This window comes from Protopterus annectens, chromosome 8.part0, assembly GCF_019279795.1.
Source record: "Protopterus annectens isolate FY-2018-M chromosome 8.part0, PAN1.0, whole genome shotgun sequence".
Lineage (NCBI taxonomy): Eukaryota > Metazoa > Chordata > Ceratodontiformes > Protopteridae > Protopterus > Protopterus annectens.
This window is the reverse complement of record NC_056741.1, coordinates 8712118-8734864: the sequence shown is the minus strand read 5'-3', so window position 1 is coordinate 8734864 and position 22747 is coordinate 8712118. Positions and strand designations below refer to the sequence as shown.

The 22747-nt window shown below is 40.5% G+C and overlaps 1 protein-coding gene across 1 annotated transcript in view; it reads left to right on the top strand.

Annotated features, from left to right (window-relative positions):
* Positions 1-22747, top strand: part of LOC122807959 (tumor necrosis factor receptor superfamily member 14-like) — a 580779-nt gene that overhangs the window by 73513 nt on the left and 484519 nt on the right. The window lies entirely within an intron of this gene.

Genomic DNA, 22747 nt, shown 5'->3' with positions numbered 1-22747 from the left:
TTGGCAGTCATGTAACTATTCTCCATTTGCATGGGTGCCATGAAGTTAGCCACCTCTGTTTTAGGAGCCCAAAGTTAGCTTTGGAGAAGTTTTTCATGGTGGCTACCTTTGTTGGTGGGGGGAGGGTTGTGGATTTCCAAGGTGATTAGCTTATGATCGGATCTAACCAGGGAGGAGATGACTATTAGTGTAGAACAACGGTCGCCCATGTTATTAATGACCAGGTCAAGGATGGTGCTACCTCTAGTGAGGGTAAGAATGAGCTGGTCCAGGGCACTGGAATTAATGAATTCCAGAAAGCGTTGGGCAAGTGTATTGGTACATGAGTATTTTTCCCAGTTAATGGAGGGGTAGTTGAAGTCGCCCAGCATGAGAGTGTTAAGTTGGACCCTAATATTCTCCAGGGTGCTTAGGAATGTGGAGTGTGAATCTTGGGACATGGTTGGGGACCTATAGCAGGCTATGACCTGAATTGCTGTCTTACCCAATGTTAGCTGCACCTGAAGTATCTCAGATGCATTATGTTGGGCTGCCAGTCTGGAGGTGTGTGCATCCTTTATGAATATGGAAACAACACTGCCTTTGAAGCTTCATTCCAAGGTCTGGGGCCAAAAGGTGTGGAATGAGTTGTAGCCTGGTAGTGCAGGGGTGCTTTCTGCTGCCTTGAATGAGGTCTCTGTTACAGCACAAATGTCGATTTTCTCCATTTTAAAGAGTACTTTGAGTGGGTGCATTTTGAGATTTAGACGTCTAGCGTTGAGCAGTATGACCCTCAAATTACATTTGTTTGTAGCTGTTATGGTGATAATTTGGTGTTTGGAACACCACCTAAAAAAGGCACTATAGGGGTGGCAAGAGCCTTGGTGAGTATCCGGAAGACCAGGGGTAACAGATGCAGGCAATCTCTGGAAAAGCATTGAGGTCTGTCAGTCATGTCATCCCAGGCAGACAGATACTGGATCCCCTTAGAATGGCACCAGAAACTTAGCCAGTTGTTGAAATCAGTCATTTTCTGCTTGTACTGTGGTATCATTCTGGGTGATGGTAGGATGCTGCTCATGGCTAGGGTCATACCTGCCTGGGCTACATAATCTGAGAGCTCCTCCATGTTTCTTTTCATGTAGTCCAGGGAGGTACATCTCAGGTCATTCACACCCACATGTACAATGACAGAGTCATATTTGTACCTGTTGTTGAGGGACCTGAGTGCATGCGCTATGTGGCAGATCCTTTCCTGAGTACCCTTCCCTTTAGTTTACACTTTCTGGTCAATGTCTGCCCTCTGATTTCCTCATGACCCACTTTTTGACCTCTCAGTGCTAACTTTCTGCCTTGGTGGCTGTCAATGTTTTGCTTCTAGCTCTACTTTCACTATGGCTTCGCTCTACAAAATTTCTTCTCTGTCCTTCTCTTTTATCCATAACACCTTTTGCATCTCCAGCTGACACAGTAGTTAAGGCCTTTGCCTACCATGCACAAGGTACAAGGTTCGATCCTGACCTCTGTTCATTGTCTGTTTGGAGTTTGCATGTTCTCCCTGTGTCTATGTTGGGTTCCTCATACCTCCAAAAAACATGCTTAGTTTTTCATCTTAAACTCACCAAAAGAGTGGAGCTGTAGGCAGCAGCAAAGACTCTACATGGTACCCTATAGGGGAAAGAGTTGTATAAACCAACTACTTTGGACATTTACTCTGGTGCGTATTATCTTCATGATAGGAGAACATGGAGCAGAAATTGTGCACATTGGCAGGGTTAGCTATCTGACAGTGTAAAATATGGATTTAGGTGATACTGTCGTATTGACTAATGTCACCAAATGGGCATGGGTATTTGCAGGTAATAAGTGGACCCACCCTACTCTGACCTACTCCAGGCACCCATGCTAATGGAGTATGTGCCTCTATTGGCCAATGTGTGCCTGCCATAAATCCCATGGTCAATAAACTACTGGCCAGCTTGGGTTACCTGGAATAGCTCTGTTGAGTGAAAGCTCGATGTAAAACCAATCAACCTGCTAAACATGGATTAAGAATTGCTACACTCAATGTAGGTTCACTGACAGGATACATCTTGGAAGTAGATGACATGATGGACATCCTATGTATCCAGGAGACAAGATGGAATGGCAGTGCAGCAAAGCCAGTTGGCCTGGGATCCAGAGTCTACTATTCAGGAGGAGGAGGACAGGGAACTGTGGGGAGGGACAGTCTTCAGAAGACAGTGAGGGATGTCATCAGAATTAGTGACAGATTCATGGCAATCAGACTCCAGCCTAATGATTGGGCAATATTCATAACCTCAGACTATGCCCCAAACCAAGGTTGTGACAGCAAGGAGAAGAGTGCATTCAGACAGCATTTGTAGGACCAACTAGATAAAGCAGGACAACATGAATTGGCGGTAATAATGGGTGACTTGAATGCACATGTCGGGGCAGACAGAACAGGAAATGAGGACTGCCTGGGTCCACATGGGTAGGGCAACAGGAATAAAGAAGGAGAGGCCATTTTATACTTCTGTCTAGCAAATGGTTTGATATCACCAACATATGCTGCAAAAAGAGACACAGTCACAAGGTCACATACAAGAGTGGCCAACATGCAACTCAAGTAGACTTCCTCATAGCAACGAAAGGGCACTGGAGTAGAATTAGTGATTGCAAATTCAACCCCAGTGAAACAGTTAGCCCACAGCATTAACTACTGGTTGGCACAATCAGCTGCAAGCAGTGGTAAGAGAAGACTAAGGTTAACAGAGATCAGCCTGAAGACCCAGACATTACTGATTTTGCTATCACCTTCCATGTTCTGTTCATTTTTGTCCTCTATCCTGAGTATTCATTCCCTTTAGTTTGCACTTCATGGCCAGATTTCTGCCTACTGATTTCCTCATGGCCCACCTTTTGAGAAAACACAACTTAAGGAATTACTCAGGACTCTTATCACCTGAAGAAGAAAAGGAAATAGGTGAAGTTTAAGAAAAATGGCAGCATCTCAAAACAGCATGTGAGAGGACTACAGAATAGAAATTCTGCTGAGTCAGGTATGGAAATAAGGTACATAAGGTAATAGCATAGCTAGTGCAGAGTGAGAGGGGCAACTGTCCTGGGCACAAAGTGTTATGGGGTGCAATCAGATGAAAGCCATTATGTATTTGCAATTAAACCTGAGTGATGTAGTGCTGTGTGTGGTCTAAACTGTAGCAACTACAATTGCTACAGTTTAAAAGTAAAAACAGAAAAAAAGTTTTTTTTTTAGCTAAAACTTGAGTGCTGTAGTGCACCATACAGGCAGAGTATAAACTGCAGCAACTGTTTGCTGCATTTATAGTAAGCAGTTTTCTACAGTTTAAAAAGAAGAAATTATTATTTTTTTAATTAAAACATGAGCACTGTAGTGCTTCATGCAGGCAGGACATAAACAATAGCAACTGTTTGCAACATTTGTAGCAAATGGTTTGCTACAGTTTAAAAGAAGAAGAAGTTATAATTTTTCAATAAAATATGTTAAAAGAAGGTTGTGGGCAGGGCACAGATATGGGATCTGAATGGCTGGGGCAGGAAGGAGGGGAGCAGGTCATACAGCTGGCCACCTAGTCGCTGTACCAGTAGACAGTAGAATGAATGTCCTTTTTTTTTTCTTTTGCTCCTCACTTCAAGAGCTGAGGGGGTGAGGTGCAGGTTTTTAGTATTGGATCAAGGTGTTGGTTGAACCAACTATGACTGTGACATAAAGAAAGCTTGTGGTGCAATGCAGAAGCCCGGGAAGTCATCAAAAGAAAGAAAGAGTGCAGGAAAAAGTGGGAGACAGAAAAGTCAGACCAGGCTATGAAGGAATACTGGTTGGCTAACAAAGATGCTAAGAGAGCAGTGGAAATAGAACCCTTAGAGTTGACCCAATAGTCAGGGACTTAGAGACACACATAGATAGTAATCTAGCCTTTGATCAACACGTGTCTACAGTGGTGAGGAAATCATTCTGTGTTGCTCAACTTATAAACAATGGTATAAGTCCAAGGAAGTCATTGTTCCACTGTATTCGGCATTCATCAGACCTAACATTGACTACAATGCACCCTTTGGTATGTACCTAACCAGGCATATCCAACAACTGAAACATCCACAGAGGTTCCTCACTAAAACAATACAGGGTGTAAGTAATATGTCCTATGCAGACTCCCTCAAGGCCCTATCCTATATTCTGTCTCCTACAGGCTTTTGAGGGGAGAGCAATGCCTGGCATACAGGGCATTGTCAAACCCCACTCTAAGGGACCTCCTGCATATCCACAAAGAAACAGTAGTAGAATTACCCATTCTAAAGTATTAAACCTTAACTGTGATATAAATATGACATGCTTGAGAGATAGGTATGTATCCCAGAGACTACCCTGTCTACAGATCAGGCTTCCTATCCATGTGAAGCAGAGTTCCTCCCTAATGCAATTCAAGTGCAACTTGGACAATTGGTTGGGAAACCAGAAATCCATCCCTGATGTGACACCTATTTCTCTAATGCAAACAGGTAACCTGTAAATGGTTCATTTCCCAGGCCCATGCTTACACTTATTAAGGGTATCATAACTTGTCAGAGATTTGGGATGCATGGCTAGGCTTAAAAAGGCCCTTGTGATCATTGGCCTAGTAAACACCTATGAACCTATAAAAGAACAAGGTAGCAGAGGCACTCTACCAGCTTCTGGAAAGTGACTCAGTAGATGGCAAAAAGAAACTATATCAGGTTGCAAGGCAAAGACAGAAAGATAAAGAAGATAGTCAGACACCCTTTATAAGAGATGTCATCAACAAAGTCAACACGACATCAAGAGCAGATGGAAGTAGTACTTCCAGCTGCTTCCAAATGAAGAAAACCCCACAAAAGCTGTACTGCTCTAGACACAGCCTACAATGAGAAAAGAGGAGGAGCCCACCATAGATGAAGTAAGAACAGCACTAAGGAAAATGAAGTCAGGGAAAGCAGCAGGCTCAGATGAGGTCACAGCAGATATGACAAAGATAAGAAGTTGAGAAGAAGCTAGAGTTGAGGAGGACTCCAACTGGGCATTCCTAGACATGGAGAAAGCATGTGACAAGGTCCCAAGAAAGCTAATTTGAGCTGTCCTTTGGTGGTTCAAAGTCCCAGAAGCATTAATAGAATTAGTGCAGGTTATGTACAAGGACCCAATGACTCAAGTATGAACAATGTTCAATCTCAAAGATGGATTCCCAGTGGGAGTGGGTGTGCACCAGGGTTCAGCTCTGAGCCCACTGATGTTTATACTGATGATGGACTACATTAGCAAACAGGTTGGCAGGGACAGATCAACAAAGTTGCTGTATGCAGACAATGTAGAATTACAGGCAGACTCTGAGCAAGAAGTTCTGCAAAGGATAGGGGAATGGAATGCAAAACTTAAGGCAAATGGGATGAACCTGAATACAGATAAGACAGTTGTAATGGCAACAAAGTTCAGAAGAAAGTGAAAAGTGAGATAGAAGGTAAAATAGTGGAACAGTTTAACAGCTTCAAGTATCTAGGAGGGGTGGTTGAGGAAAAGGGAAGTCTGAATGACGACATCAAAGCTAGAATCAGAAGGGCAGCATCTAACTGGCACAGAGTGTCAGGGGTAGTGTATGACAGAAAAATGCCAAAAAAGCTGCAAAGTAAGATGCATAAAACAGTGGTTTGGCCAGTACTACTGTATGGTACAGAAACCTGGGCAGAAAAGACAGACCAGTTGAGGAAGCTAGAGTGGATGCAGATGAAGTGCCTGAGAAGGGTAGTAGGATGCAGACTGGGGGACAGATGAAGAAATGAGGACATAAGAACAAAAGCCAAAGTAGTTCCAGTTGCAGAAAAGGTCAAACAGAACAGATTATGGAGGTTCGGGAACATGTGCAGAAAAGCAGAAGACAATCTGGTGAAAAAGGTATGGGACAGACAGGAAGAAGGTAAGAAGGAACAAGGTTGTCCAACAAAGTAGTGGACGAATTGTGCGAGAGAAGACCTGCAACAGCCAGGCATGAGTGTTGAAGAAGGCAGGAGAGTGGTATCGGATAGAGAGAGATGATGAAAGTTGACACGACACCCCAACCTCATGTAGATGATGATGATGACCCTTTGCTTCTCCATCGACTGTCCTTCTGTCCTTTCCAACTACCTAATTACACTTTTCCTTCTCCAGAGCTCATTGTTGCACACCTAATTTCCACTTTGATCCCACATATTTGCTGTCTTCTTCATTAGTTCTCTTATTGTATCTTATAACATTTTCTCTCCTAATTCTTCTTCTTCTCACTTTCCTTTTGTTTATAGCTCACTCCTCTCCGTCCTACTCCTATAGGAGCTCATTCATCAAGTGCTATGATCATACACGCTGCTGTGTGATCTGGCAGGTACCTCTCCTGCATTTTAGTCACTTCCTCTTTTTGTAAGAGCTCCCTCTACCCTGAAATCTGTCTAATCTACCATTGTGTAAACCAGTTTCTCGTGAATTTATAATCCCTTTCCCTTGATTGCTTATCTTTCCGCACATTTCTTCACTCCTCTTTTGACACGTTGTCACCTAGATGTCTGGTTAAAGTCCTTCATCCCAAACAGATTATCTCTCTTTCTGATTTATTATAACATTAAAATTTCCCCATGTATATACATCTTTTCTCCTCATTTGTTACTACTGCTTAAAAAATTTACTGTAAAAAGTCGCTATCATCTTTATTTGGAAAGTAAATGTTCGCTATTGTCATCTTCATAACTCTTATCCCCCTTTATGATATAAACTCCCAACCTCTTCTAGCCTGCTCTGCAAATACTTGCAAACTTTTGTAGGAATACAGCTGCTCCTTTCTTTTCACCGCAGGCCCTGCCTTTCAACCTCTGAGCATTACAAATCACAACAATGGCCTTTACAGATCATAGCAGATAGAAAGAAAAAGGCTTTCTTTATTTTTTGCAATGGAAGGTCTTCATGTAATAAACCATATAGAGTTAGTGATAGGGAATCTTTGCATTTGCTTAGTTTATTTACATAATGAGATATGTACCCATAAGCATGTCTGAGTTTATGAAGAACACCTTTAACTCTAAGAGGCGCAAGGGCCAAAATCCCAGCTCTATGCCTAAATCATAGCAGTTGAGAGGTATGCTACTGTCCCTGTGATTTGCCTGCCATCTCACATGCTCTTCATTGTTTGTCTTCTGTCACTCTGTCTCACCTTGTCTTTAGCTTCTTGCAGCGGTACCACAACTCCCCTAGACACATTCGGCCTAGCTTCCATCTTTTTGTGCTTTTTACTGACTTGGAACATCCCCTAACATCCAATATCACCATATCTATTCCGCTTCCCTCACTATTGTGCCATGCTGTTTTGTATTCTCCACTCTATTTTCTTCCCCTCCATTTCTAGACCCCCCCCAAATTTTTCCTGCTGAACTGAACACTCCGCCCTTCGACTATTGCCTACGCTTGGATTCTTACTGTCAGAGTTTAGTGAGTGGCTTTTTGTTGCTTAGCAAATTACCATCCTGGACATGAGCTGTAATAACCCAATTATGTCTCACATGCCCTTTTATCACTTACTTACAACATTTTACAATGTTTTTCTGTGTTCCCCTTCTCTTTTATTGAGACCCCCATGGATGCCGTCTCCCTCACCTGTACTCATTCCTCCTGCTGTTCTTATCTACCTCTTCCCCTCGTTTAGACAGACTGCACTTCTATATTTCTACAACTCCTTCTCGTATAGACAGACTGCACTTCTATATTTCTACAACTCCTTTTCTCGGCATTGCTACTGCATCATCAGTTAAAATGTCTTCCCCTTCTTTCTCCTTCCTAGTCCTTTTCTAAGAAATCCTCCTTACCTCTTTCAACAGCCCCTCCATGCCCTATTCAACTTATATTTCTCTCTTCTATCTTGGAACACCACATCTGTGTTATTCTCCTTTTTGGGCGGTTATCCAAAAATTGTTTCCTGACTGTGTTGTATCATGTTAGCCTTCCGCTTTCATTTCCTCACTTGTGAAGGAACCCTCAGTAGCGGAATATTCCAGAAGACTGCATATTCCCATTACTCTGTGCATGAGTCTTTGTCATCCATCAACCCCACTCCCCCATTCATACATTTTTCTCTCTTCCGTTTGATATTTCCTCCTTTCTTTGGAGTCTGCCCAGAACTTGTAGCTGCTTATTTATACATTCCTTCAATTACACTTTAATATGGTCAAAAACGACTATAAGGGCGTGGCTGAAAATGGCTAATAGGCCAGCACACCTAGTCAGTTAACAAATTTTAAAATAAAAATAAAAACTCGGTTAAAAATAAAAATGAATACTTCCCCAATGATCCTCCCCATCTCCTGCTGTATATCCACTTCCAATGTACACTGTAATTTCCCCTTTTCACAGTGCAATACTTAAACCCATGGTGGCTTAACCTATTACCAGTGTTAACAATGTGTTTTTTCACACAATTATAACCAGCTCCCATATTATACATAAATATAATGTGAAGCAATTAAAAAGTACTTTGCCCCTCCCTTTTCCATCATGTAGAAGTGTATACTTTTGACAGTCTTTCAGATTTCAGCAGTCACATTACAGCACCAATGACTTTTACTGACTTATAACTGAGGCACCTTTCCTTGCCTCATAGTTTTCTTTTCTCCAGCACAAATCAATTCCCAGTCCAAAACACAGTCCACAACTCATTTGCCCTTTTATGCAGACCTAATCTGCTTCAGTGACACAGGCTGTTGCTTACAAAAATAAGAAATGCCACCTTTCTTTATGTTTATCACTCCATTTTCTCCAGTTTTGAATAGACTTTCTTCTCTTGGTCCTGCCTTTTACCAGTAATGAAACATCTCTTCTGACATTCTCTTCAGGTTTCTCAGTCTTTTCTTAGTCCAACATAACATTCATCATTATCTCCTGAACCATCCAATAACAGATCTTATCACTTCCAACGTTTTTACTCATTATTTTGAATTCCCTTTGAGTTTTTTACTAGAAGAATTCTGGCCCTTCTGGGTATTGTTTCTGATCATCTTATGTTTCCACCGATGGCTTTCTGAGTAGATGATTTACTTTGTGTGGAAGCTGTTGTCACACCATCATTCTGGGTCTCGCCTCCTTCCACTTTGCCTTTCGTACGTGCCTTTCTGCATGAGTTTTGCTTCCTGCAGGTAAATCATGTGATGCATACTGTGCCATCACCGGCACCACCTCCATGCATTCTACAACTTCTGATCCCCCCTCCCAGTTCATTTCATCTTGGAAATTTGAATTGTAGCTGTTAACTCTGAGTTCTGTTGCTTCTTCTGTGACATTTTTAGCACAGCAGTTAATATAGCCATTCCATTTACTGTCCATGAGCAGTCAGACTCACTCTCCTCTTTATTGTATATCATTAGTATGATGGGATAGCAAAGCTATGCTGCTGCCTCCATCACCTTCAGCTCTGTTATATTTTGAATCAATGCCTCCCTTTTTACCTTTGTAATCCTCCATTATCTCTATAAATGTACCTTTGCATGCCGTTGCTCATAATGCTCATAGACAGTCCATGCAAGTCATCTTCATAGGGATCCCACTTCATTGTTCATCTCCCTGGAATTCTATCAGTTCTTTTGTATTTTCTGTCTAATAAGGTTGAATGGTTCCCTTAGGACGTCCATGACCAGTTCCTATAATTTCATCTTGGCAGTCTTTCTGATATATTCATTATTGGAATATTATCTCACCTGGATCTGTTTTTTTCAGGATATCTGCAGTGGTAGTCTGTCCTCTGACTGCGTTTTCCAGCCATGCTAGCCTTTCATTGTTCTCCTGTACCTCTGCCTGCATCGATGTCTCTTTTCCAGATCTGAAACTGTAATCATGAGATTACTATACTGTAATGGCTAGCTGCCTACTGGGGCCTTCACTCTTCACGCATCCAAAGCATCTCCTACCAGCTTCTTGATGGAATTACAGAGATGGTCTTACTCACAGCAACGTTAAAGGCAGCCAGTTACTCTTCCATTGTTTCTGGCATCTGCATCTTCTCTTTTCTCTGTCAAAATGCTTCAGAGAACATGTCTGTCTGTTATTTTTTGCTGGTCCCTGTCCAGAATTGTGAAGTTATGCAGCCATCTTGTCGGAGCTCATTAGAGTCTCCTAAAGTTATCTTGGCATTTAACAAGATATTATTTAGGTAGTGGAGGGCTGGTTATCTATTGCTGCTTCATGGTTTGTTGGCTTATCTGTCATTTTACTTGGTAACAAGCCTTCAGGCTTAGTTAGCAGCATTACAAATTGTATTGTGCTTTAAAAGTAAATTGAATTGCTTACTGGTACAAATGACCTACATCAGAAGTTTATCCTTGACTTCAGCAGAGCTTTTTCTGACTTATTACTTAGTGTTCATTAAAGAGGGACATTGCTTTAGCCTGAAAGAATGTGGAAATCGTCCATCTTAGTTATGGTGGGTGCAGCTAAGTGATTGCAAATACCTTATCAATGATCACATTTAGTCTGTTAATTATGGTAATGGAACAGAATAGTCATAGCTGGCTCACCTTATCATTGATCACATTTAGTCTGTTAAATTTGGTAAAGGAACAGAATAGTCATAGCCGGCTCACCTTATCAATGATCACATTTAGTCTGTTAATTATGGTAATGGAACAGAATAGTCATAGCCGGCTCATTAGACTTCATACTTTTATAATCTCATTTTCAGTATACAGAGTCTGTGTCACAATGGCTAAGGCAGTAATACCACTCTTTCTTTAGACCATGACATTTTTATTATAAATGCTGGAGACAAAGATGCTCACTGGTGCCTTTTTTCTGTATATGACCTTTGATTTGGCTTAATGACATTCATTCTCTGACATTATGGCTGAATTCTCCTTTTGAAAATTCACATTTTCATTACTGCAGCAAAACCTCATGCCCTGTATGCTGTGGGCTTAACCCACAACACCTTACTTTACTTATATAACCATATCTTACCTCACAGCACATTATGGAAAGTGGCTGAGGTTTGCACAATGGTTAAGGTGTTTACTTCCCATGCACAATGTAAGGGTTTTTATTCTCACCTTTGAAGGGAAAATTGGCTAGCCTTAAAATGGCCCACAAAAGCAGCTGGCCTAGTACTATGAAACTATGAACGATCCTCATGTAATCTCATCCAACGATATCCTATCACATCATCTATTGTTGCTGCATGAACCAGTGAATAATTCTCTTTTGAGGATTTAGATTGACTGTTTTCTGACCTTTCAGTCAAAGTGCAATGTCAAACTCAAGGAACTATTGGGAAAAAATGGGTTTGCTTTTTTTCTATAGAGACAAATGCCTCTCAACTCTTCTCCATGCAAGAGACTGCCTTGCATTCAATTTACTTATATAATCAACTTCAGGGTTGATTTATCTCAAAAAGAGGGAGATTACTCTGGCAGTGAGCAGTATGTGACTTTGAAAAGTTGCATATCATCACACAAGTGGAAAAAGTCACCTTTTTGATCCAGTTCATACTTCACTTTCATTAGAGAAGTCTACACAAGTTGGAGTTTATTCACTTCCTGCAATTCAATTATGTGAGTAACATTATCAGACTCTCTATGTCGACAAAGAATGGTTTAAGGAATTTTCTTTCCCTTCTGTTCTATCTTTGCAAAGAGAAAGTAGCAAGAAGCAGGTTTAATTAAGCAAATACATCCAATGCCAGTCATATGTTGTACCAGGGAATCCAAAATTCCAAAAGTACTGTACCATATTAGTTTCCCAGACAGGGAACAGCAACTGAATTCCTTCTGTCAGAGGGAAAAATGTCTATCTATTGAATTACTAAAACAGGTATTTTCACCAAGATTCAGCAGTGGTTATTTCTGCTCCTATTTTCAGTCAGCTGAAATAAATGTCCAGCATAACCCAACTACAGTGGATATAAAAAGTTTACACACCCCTGTTAAAATGCCAGGTTTTTGTGATATAAAAAAATGACACCACAATAAATAATTTCAAAATTTTTCCCAACTTTAATGTGACCTATAACCTGTACAATTCAATTGAAAAACAAATCTGCTAGGGAAAAAAATATAAAAAACGAACTAATACTTTGTTGAAGCACCTTTTGAATTAATTACAACATTCAGTCTTCTTGGTTACGCACCTGCCATCAATTAAAGAGACTCTGATTAATCCCAAATAAAGTTCAGCTGTCCTAGTAGGATTTTCTTGACATTTACTCAGTTGCTTGCTACAGCAAAAGCCATGGTTCGCCGAGAGCTTACAAAGCATCAAAGGGATCTCATTGTTGAAAGGTATCAGTCAGGAGAAGGGCTCAAAAAAATTTCCACAACATTGGATATACCATGGAACACAGTGAAGACAGTCAGCAAAAAGTGGCAAAAATATGGGACAACAGTGACACTGCAAAGAACTGGACATCCTTCTAAAATTGATGAAAAGACAAGATGAAAACTGGTCAGGGAGGCTCCCAAGAGACCTACAGCAACAATGAAGGAGCTGCAGGAATTTCTGTCAAGTACTGGTTGTGTACTACATGTGACCGCAATCTCCAGTTTTCTTCATATGTCTGGACTATGGGGTAGGGTTACAAGACAGAAGTATTTTCTTACACAGAAGAACATCCAGGCCCCGCTACAATTTGCAAAACAATACAGCAAGTCTCCCAATAGCATACGGGAAAATTTGTTATGGTCTGATAAGACCAAGGTTGAACTTTCTGGCCACAATTCCAAAAGGTACATTTAGCACAAAACAACACTTTTCATCACCAAAATAACACTATCCCCATGGTGAAGCATGGTAGTGGCAGTATCATGCTTTGGGGTTGCTTTTCTTCAGCTGGAATTGGGACTTTATTCAAGGTGGAGGGAATTATGAACAGTTCTAAATACCAGTCATTTTTGGCCAAAATTCAGGTGTCTACTAGAAAGTTGAAGATGAAGAGGAATTTCACCTTTCAACATGACAATGACCACAAGCATACATCCAGATCAACAAAAGAATGGCTTCACCAGAAGAAAATTTAAGTTTTGGAATAGCCCAGCCAGAGCCCAGACCTAAATCCAATAGACAATCTGTGGGGGTGACCTGAAGAGGGCTGTGCACAAGAGATGCCCTCACAATCTGACAGATTTGGAGCGCTTTTCCAATGAAGAGTGGACAAATATTGCCAAGTCAAGATGTGCCATGTTGATAGACTCCTACCCAAGAAGACTGAATGCTGTAGCTTCAAGAAATTATTAGTTTAAGGGTGTGCACACACAACAAAGTATTAGTTTAAGGGTGTGCACACTTATGCAATCAGCGTATTGTACATTTTTTTTTATATTTTTCCCCCAACATACTTGTTTTTTCAATTGAATTGAACAGGTTATAGATCACATTAAAGGTGTGAAACGTTTTGAAATGATTTATTGTGGTCTCATTTTTTTATATCACAAAACCCTGGCATTTTAACAGGGTTGTGTAAACTTTTTATATCCACTGTATATTACTATTAACAAGGCTTCATAGTTTGTGAAATAAGTTCCATTTCCATCCAGGTTTATGAACTTGCAAGATTTTCAAATGTCCCCTAAAATGATGTCCCTTATTACTGATTCCCCAGCATGACAGTTCCTACCAGTAACTATAGTCTGCACTTATTCTCTTGATCTGCAGCACCTTACCCAACTTCTCTTGAGTTCTCACCTTTTCTACATACTGTTCTCTAATTAACTGCGACAATGTACTGTATTCCAATAATAAATACTTTTATTAGTTTTTAAAACTTTCTGACTGTATTGTTGTGTCTTTCGGCTTATCCCGGTTAGGGGTCGCCACAGCGGAACTCCGGTCCGCTAATGTTTGGTAGTGGATTTTTACATGCCGAGTTACCAGCCCTGATGCACAACCTTCAACGAAGGCATGCCCATTTACGCATGCCTCCTCACAGAAGACGCTCTAGCTGAGAATTGAACGTGACAACGTCTTGCTGTATATGCAAATAATGTTCTCTTTTACTATGTAAATACAATTTTGTCTAGGTTGGCCTACACTTGCACAAGGAATACTAGATTATGTGCTTACTGCCCAGTCATAACTGGTCAATCTCCTGATCTGTGAAGATAGTCTTCTAGCTTACAGTGGGATTGTTGTTTGTGCAAAACTATTGCGCACTCTTTTGGCATTTCTCCCTTTTCACAGTGTTGTGTGACTGTGGATTAAATATATCAGGGGGTGGGGGAGGGTAGTTTCAACTCCCACATGCAGAGTGCACACACAAAAAAAATGTTTTAATCTAATTTTTTTTAGTGTGAGAAGGCTGTTGGTCAGTATTCAGTTGTGACTGAAGAGTGCCCATCAATCATAGCTGACGCTTCTCAGTAACAGCTAATCCACCAGTAAAAATTACATCCTCCCATACTGTTCTATCTGTAGATTGTTAACATTATGTAGTGCCTAATAACCGTCAGTCAAGAAAAGTTTACATGTCAGTTAATAATGTCTTGAACTTGTAAACTAGATGTTTTTGTAAATATATGTGATGCTTTTCTCCTTACATCTCCACTGAAAGTGTGCAGTAACTTGATAAGTAACCAAGTCAGTAAGTAATGTAAACATAAATGGGCAGAGACGGATGGACAGATACATTACTGAAATGAGACTTGAAAGAACGTTACCTTGATATATACCTGAGTTCCTGTTCTTCTAAGAATAACATAAGTGGCATCTTTCATTTACCTATGTGCTTTTTTTTTTTTTTTTTTTTTTTGTGGCATCACCTTGCACATGCTCAGTATGGTCTTTTGACATTTCTGTTCACTGCCCTAAACGTCTAGACCCACGTCTTGATCACATATGGTATATTTTGAAGATAGTTTACTACATAAATCCATGTGGCACTTCATCTCTCATTATCCCTCCCCCCAAAAGAAAACCATCTTCACAGAATGCATTACTGCCTACCTTACTTTGAAACTGTTCTACCCCTTTCTGTCCCACGTCACTACTTTATTATTTCCAACTTATTAGTCATCTGTATGAAAAACAATAAAAAGCTTTAATATGCATATGTGCCATGTCTCCTGTATGTGTTACCCACATAAATAACTCAGAGTGTTCACTATCATTGCACTCCACATTAGACGCGATGCAGAATTGGTCAATGTGTCCAGTTTTAGCCAATATGTCTCTCCGTCGTTTCATGCTTTGTTTTCTGTTCCTTCTTGGTCCACTGATATTAATATGCAGCATCATCCTGCCCCCTTCTTGTTTTCTGTTTTATAGAACTTTATCTGGTCCCTTCTAGTACAGGGGGTCACCTCACCGAAAGGGTAAATAGCATTCTATCTTCATCTAACCATCTTTAGCCCCATTTTCTCACCACAAATGCTGCCCAGTGACTTTGAATGCTGCTTCATTGATCTTCTCTACAGAGATTGATAGAATACTTTGATGCCATTTGATATTCATCTTTTACTGCACTGCACTGCTTTGGTGTGACTATACTTTATAATCAAAACATAAATAAATGAAGAGATACATAAATGCATGCATACATGTTTAGATGCAAATAAAAATATATACATAAAACACTGTTTTTATGTTCATATATTTCCCCTTTATCTCTACTGCATTACAAATCTGTTATCTAGAGTTACTGAGCAGAAACATGTCTGTACTTTCTCAGCATCCATCCATGTGGCCCTCATTTGTTTTCTTTCAGCTTTGCTGTCTTCTTCTGTTTTGCTTTCAGTTATGAACCTAGGAAGAGTTTTGCCTTAAAAATTGACTTTGCTATTCTTTCTGCCAATTGTGTCTTCATAGTCTCAGCTCCCTTCCATGTGTCGCCTTTACTTTTCTGATAACTCTCCCTTCCACCTTTAAAAAGTGTTTGCTAAGTTAAATTTTCTTTACTCTTACTTTTGTACCTTTCTGTCTATAAAGCCTTGCTGTCCCGCTTCAACTGCATGTTACAGAACTAAATCATTTTTCTTTTGTTTTAGAGACAGAAAGCTGTTATACCAGCATTAGTTCTACATGCTGTACTCAGTAATATATCTCTTATAAGCACTCCTAATTTTCTGAAAGCTTTTCTTCAGTCTGGGACTGTTGTCATCCTTCGATTTCATTCTAACAACTCTTATGTTGAACCGCTGTGATCATTAAAATACGCATTGTTATTTCTCTAGCAAAATCTTGAAGCTGCCCTAATATTGAACAATGTAGACATATGCACCTTATTTCTGAGTCTGTGGGTGTTTTGTAGATGTAGGAGGAGTGGATGTTGCAAGACAACACATGCAAATGATATGCAATAGACCGGGTATCCAAATGACAAGAACAGCAATACAAATAAAGTTGCATTTGAAAGTCAAAGGGAGTCATGTCAAGTAAAAGTCATCAGAAGTTGGCATAACGGTTAAGGTGGAAAACAGACAGGGACATGACCGCAGTATCCAGTACCAAAAAGTTTACTACAAGTGCACACAACACAAGCGCTTTCACTACAGTAGCTTCTTCAGCTGTTTAAACTGCACATTAAAACACAACTCCTATAAAGCACTAAGATAACAGTCGCATGATACATTCCAATCAATATTTAAAAACATACTGCGTACAAAATATCAACTCATAGAAATAATTTAATAACACATAAAAACATATTAAAAACATAAACACATTAGTGAAAACTACGCTATCCCCAAAGAGGTCTATTTTTAAGTCAGGGTCTCAGGGGTACAGACTCATTAAGACCATGCCCCGAGTCCCCCCTCATCCTAACAATCCATGTGGACTCCAAATCTTCAGTCTTGTTGACTATGTCACCTAACCTGAAACTCTCTGATATTCTACCAATGACCAAGAATTTAAACACATGTATCATCTGTGTTCATAGCATGTCTAGCAAGTGCATTTACCTTATTATGTTTATTTATACAAGAAGGAAGGAAATGAATGACGTGTGTGTGTGTGTGTGTGTGTGTGTGTGTGTGTGTGTGTGTGTGTGTGTGTGTGTGTGTGTGTGTGTGTGTGTGTGTGTGCGTCTGCATATGTGTGTGTGTATCTGTGTGTGCGCATGCATATATGTGCGTGTGTGTGTATCTGTGTGTGTGTGTGTGTGTGTGTGTGTGTGTGTGTGTGTGTGTGTGTGTGTGTGTGTGTGTGTGTGGTTATCTGTATCTGTGTGTGTTATCTGTGTGTGTGTGTGTGTGTGTGTGTGTGTGTGTGTGTGTGTGTGTGTGTCTGTATACAAGCGGGGCACTGTTCATTAAACAAAAGGATCAATATGCAGAGTAAGGATGTGTGTGTGTGTGTGTGTGTGTGTGTGTGTGTGTGTGTGTGTGTGTCTGTGTGCATGTTTCCAGAAAAATACGAGCAGGGCACTGTTCATTAAACAAAAGCATCAATATGCAGAGTAATGAAGTGTGTGTGTGTGTGTGTGTGTGTGTGTGTGTGTGTGTGTGTGTGTGTGTGTGTGTGTGTGTGTGTGAAAGAGGTGTGCAAGAAAACAAAATGTTGTATGATGTTTGTGTTGTCAGTACAGAAGTCAGTCAATACCCATGTCCCCAGCCGACCACTTTACAATTTTTTGCAGACATTATATTAACTATTAGTGATACTTTCGAGATGAAGGATTCAAGGTTCAGTCCTGCACAACACTGTGCCACATCTAGTAAGGCACACTGCCATATGTATATGCAAAACAATGAGGATGAGTGTAATGGCCTTACAGGAAATGTCCTGCACTGTAACTTTGTGGTTGACACTGATACTGTGGGTGCAGTGCTCAAAGTTTGGAAATATTTTCTACCTTGAGGACACTGGCTGCCCTCTGAGTTAAGCATTCCTTAAATCATTTACTTTACCTGCGTAGTTTGGACTTTCCTAAGTAATAGAGCTCTGAAAACACAAGCTCTTAGGCAGTGGCATCATAACATCCCTGTTCTCTTATGTCATTGGCAAACTAGCTGCGAGGAGCTGCATAACACTGCAAAAAGTATGTTTGGGGGTCATGGTGCAGGATTGTCCCTTTTAACCAGTGTAATTTGTCTGCTTATACCACAACCCAAAACAAAATAGTTCTGTTTAAAGCACATTAGGACTGGGGAGCACAGTCCTTCATATCAGTCATGAGAGATGCAAAAGCTTCCACATTTTCACTTTGGATAGATAGCTGAGTGACAGACATTGCTTGATCTTGCACATGAGCTCTGCAGTGTCCCAAACATCACACTTAAATCTCAGCACTGTACCTGCTTTTACCACCTCTGTGGTGGATAGAATAGTTTACTGTGATGAATGGCTTTGGAAAACAATGAATGGATATGGTTGAATGAATGTCTCTAACCTTTGGTCATTTAGTACGTTGGGGTTACCATCTCCTCATCCTTTACAGTCAAATCAAACAGTATTTGAAATGGGTTGTTGTAGATAGCCTGGGATAGTTTTCTCATAAGGCACTCTCATGGGGTAGCAGGCACTGCAGTAATGTGCCTACAAGCCTACATAGCCACGCCTAATGTATAACTGCTTGTAGATACTTCTAGGGGTGGAGAAGGTCCTGTCCATCATGTAAAGTCCATATTCATAATCTGTCCAAATCAGCACTACAGAAATGCCTCTCATTCTGTCTTCTGTAATTCAGTGAGTGAGGAAATCATTCTTCTATCTGTTTGGTACATGGTGGTCCTTCACTTTGCCATTGTGAATATCTCCATAAGGGAAATATTGATTTAAGAGACCAGCAAGATACCTTACATCATCATACAAGGGATTTCTATCCGCTCTGCACCATATTTCTAGATTCTGTCCAAAACCTCAGCTGCCACCATACTGTCTGACTCTTGTGTAAGGAAATGGCTTATTGTGCTCAGCAGATCGTCATGTCCAACAATAGTGAAACTGATGAATTTCCCTGTCCACTTCTGCATGGAACTAGTGACACAGCACCATTTTTTGTTTTGCTTTTACACTCTATTCCCTATTATGTCATAGGTATAGCCATCTATACACAGCCTCTTAGTTCTTTCTACAGAGCTTTATAGGTGTAAACCTACCCTTCATTCCAAGTGTGATGATAAAGCTGTCAGTCGAAGTACCATCTCCCCAACCTCCATTGGGTCTGCATTCAATTTTCTGTTACTTTCCCTATGTCTTCTCCTGTGTTGTGGCTGCTCTACCTGATAAACTCCTCTTTAACTGCTATCGAGACATGACCACTGCCACTGATCTGCTGCATGTATTTCCTGTGGACTCACATTTCCATATATGACACTGAGTATGGATGCCTTTTGAATGCCAGCATTCATGGATGTGAGTATCATGGCTATGGTGAGTAGAAATGTGGAAGCGAGCATTATTAAAGTGAATAATATGGCTTTATGAGACTTCACTGTGAATGTAAAGATTTCTTTTTATATGTCATCACTTCCTGTACTCATTGATTACTTAGCACACCTCTCTTATGTTCATAGGTTCATAGATTAGTACTAGGCTAACTGCCCTTGCAAGCCATTTTAAGCCTAGCCAATTATCCCTTGTGAGACTCAAACCTTGCACCTTGTGTTTGTAAGGCAAACACCTTAACCATTAGGCCACCCTCCCAGGTAAGATATCATCGCCAAGTACAAGAATAAATCAACTAGGAAAGCATGATGACATTTGTTAATGAGCAGTTAAACTGGTCATTTAGCATACCTAGATGGGCTGACTTGTCATACAATAGGGAATAGAGAGTAAATGCAGTAAATAAAGAAATAAAAACTATGCCTGTGCATAGTACATTAAAGTGGGTTGTCTATCTCATGCATTTACATTTTTCTTATCTTTTTGCATAATTTACCAGCCTTTCATTCATTTAGAAATCAACACGTAAAATTATAACAATGATTCTTCCACTGCTAATCGATCAGCACCTTATATGGAACACAGAATGGTTGCTAAACAGCATTACACTGACTGAGCTAAGCTACTTCAAATATAAAAATGCAATGTTCCTATACACCTGCTGGAAGCCACTGTTTTTGTTAATTACTCTGCCACTAACTCTGTAAATCAACAAGGGATTGTGGGAGCATATCCAAAGTCATTATGCACAGCCAGACAGTGCAACCAGAAAACCATTAGTCCATCATGAAGCATTAAATTACCATAATACCACAAAGAAGCAAAAACCCAAAATGAACAAAGATCTATTTTTAAACTGCATTCCTCTTCTAAATGCCCCCAGATAAAAGAAAACAGAAATAAATCAATAAAAAATAACCAGAAGTAACTGTAGATCAGTGTGTATATTGAACCTAGTCAGCCACTGTAGCTTGACAGCCCGTGCATATGCTACTGAGCATGTGCGAGATCAGTGCCATTTTGTGTAGTCAGTCAGTGCGAGAGTAAGCTTGAATGTAGTTGCAAGTGTGCGTGTTAGAAGTAACCAGACACCAGTAAGCATATGAAATCCAATTTAAATGTACAAGTTACAGCTCCTGATGTATGTATGTATAATAAATGACTTGATCTCATACCCAGCCGTAGCTCATAAGAAAATCTCAGATGATATTCTAATACATATTGATCCATGAGACTTAAACAAAGCACGTAAGTGTCATCATCATCCAATGCGTACAGTAGAAGAGGTAGCTACTCTCATGCCAAATTCCACTGTTTTTTCAGTCTTAGATGTAAACAGCTCTTTTTGGCAAATTTTGATGGATCGCAAATCTTCATTGTTGACTAAATTCAGTACACCATTTGGTAGATACAGATTTTTAAGAATGCCATTTGGAATCAATTCTGCCAGTGAAGTATTCCAACGTGCCATGGAACATTTTTTTTTCTGGTTATCTATGTACTATTATAGTAGATGACATTATTGCTGGAGGCAATGGTGAAGAACATGATAGAAACCTCAGGAAAGTTGTAGAACATGCATGTGAAGTAAATCTTAAAATGAATCCTCAGCAATCTCAATTCAAACTGAAAGAAGTTACTTATGTGGGACATTTGTAAACCAGTTCTGGCTTATAACTAGATGCATCTAAGCAAACAGCAATTATGGAAATGCCATTTCCAAAGAATGTCACATCTTTACAACGTTTTATAGGTATGGTCAACTACTTAGGAAAGTTCATCCCAGACTTGAGTGAGCTTTCTGCACCATTTCATGAGATGACATGCAAAAATGTAAACAGGTCCAGGTTGGAACAACACCAAAGAACATTTGAGGCCAGATTCAGGAAGGCTTACACAGAGTTCAAGAGTAGTGTAAGCCTCCGTGTAAGCCTCCTGATTCAGGAACAGCCCAAATCTCCGTGTAAGAGACAGCTAACACGTCTCTTACACGGACTGGGCGTGGAAATGCTCAATAACTCATTTGCAGCTCAAAGATATGCAAATGAGGTATTTGAGCGGTCCACGAAGCAGAAACCAGTCCGTGTAATGGACGTGTTAGCTGCAGAAATGTACTCAGCTGACAACTGAGTACATTTCTGCAAAATTAAAAACGGAGCTATGTCAGCTGCAAATAAAGGGTGCATATGTTTCATTAAGCATGCCAATGGCCAAATATGTGGCCATTGGCATGAAAAAGTGTTGCAAAAATAAGTTACATAACTTTTTTTTTTTCACGGGATTTTTGTGTTTAACTGCAGCGCACACCCGCACAAACGGGGTGCGCTACCTAAAACTGAAAACTGAAGCTTATAAGCCCACAATTGTGGGATTTATGTATTACATTGAATTTCAATGGAGGGACTTGCAGACCAAAAACAATATGGCCTCCGTTTAGTGGTTGTCAAGGGGGGGAAGCTCCGTGTAAGACATGTAACTAGTCATTACTAGGCAATCCTATGTAAATGAGGGTTACAATACTGAATCACACTGTCACATAGGTAATGAACACTGTTTGAGTAGTGTAAGAGTTAGAGATGGGGGAGGAACAGAGTAAGAGGTAGGTGACATCATGGGGGGGATGATAGCAATAAATGTACCAGATTGGAGAGCAATGTAAGGTAACAGATGACAGACAGACATCAGGGAGGGAGGTGTGTCCCAACAGAACACTAGGAAAGTCAAGAAATTGAGGGTATACGCTATCCCTACACTCAAAGTTTCTTGATATACGTGCATGTGCACGTGTGCGCGCGTGTAAGGCAGGTTCAACATGTGGGAGCGTGTTGCAAACCGTTTACAATGGTTTGCGGCGCGTGTGTAAGGCAGTGTGCGCACGTTTTAGCATGAATCAGCCTAGCTCACACCGTGTAAGGATGTGTGCGCGCGTGTAACACCATGTAAGGATGTGTGCACGTGTTTAAGTGACTGTGAGCATGTTTAAGCTGGTGTGCACATTGCTCCCCCTCAGGAAACAGAAAGGAAACAGGAAACAACTAAAATCCAGGGAAACTGCCAGAAGATACTACTGGAGTTAATTGGTGGAAACAATTAGAAGCAGGCAATTACACAGGCAGACTAGAAGCCCAACCCAGCACTTAAAACACTGCAAAGAGCAGTGCAGGCTGTTTCTCACAACAGATACTGCCAGAAACTAAGCTATCAGAATTGAAAACTGAAAAAGCTGAACTCAGAGCAGAAATGCTAGGGGCTGCCATAGCTATTATAATCAGGCATAGGCGAATTGCTGAGGGTGGTGACAATGCAGATGCTGACAGACAACCCAGAGTGAGGAGAAGGAGAAGAGTATACAGGCCCAGGGTCACCTACCATGGGTTACATGAGCTGGAGATA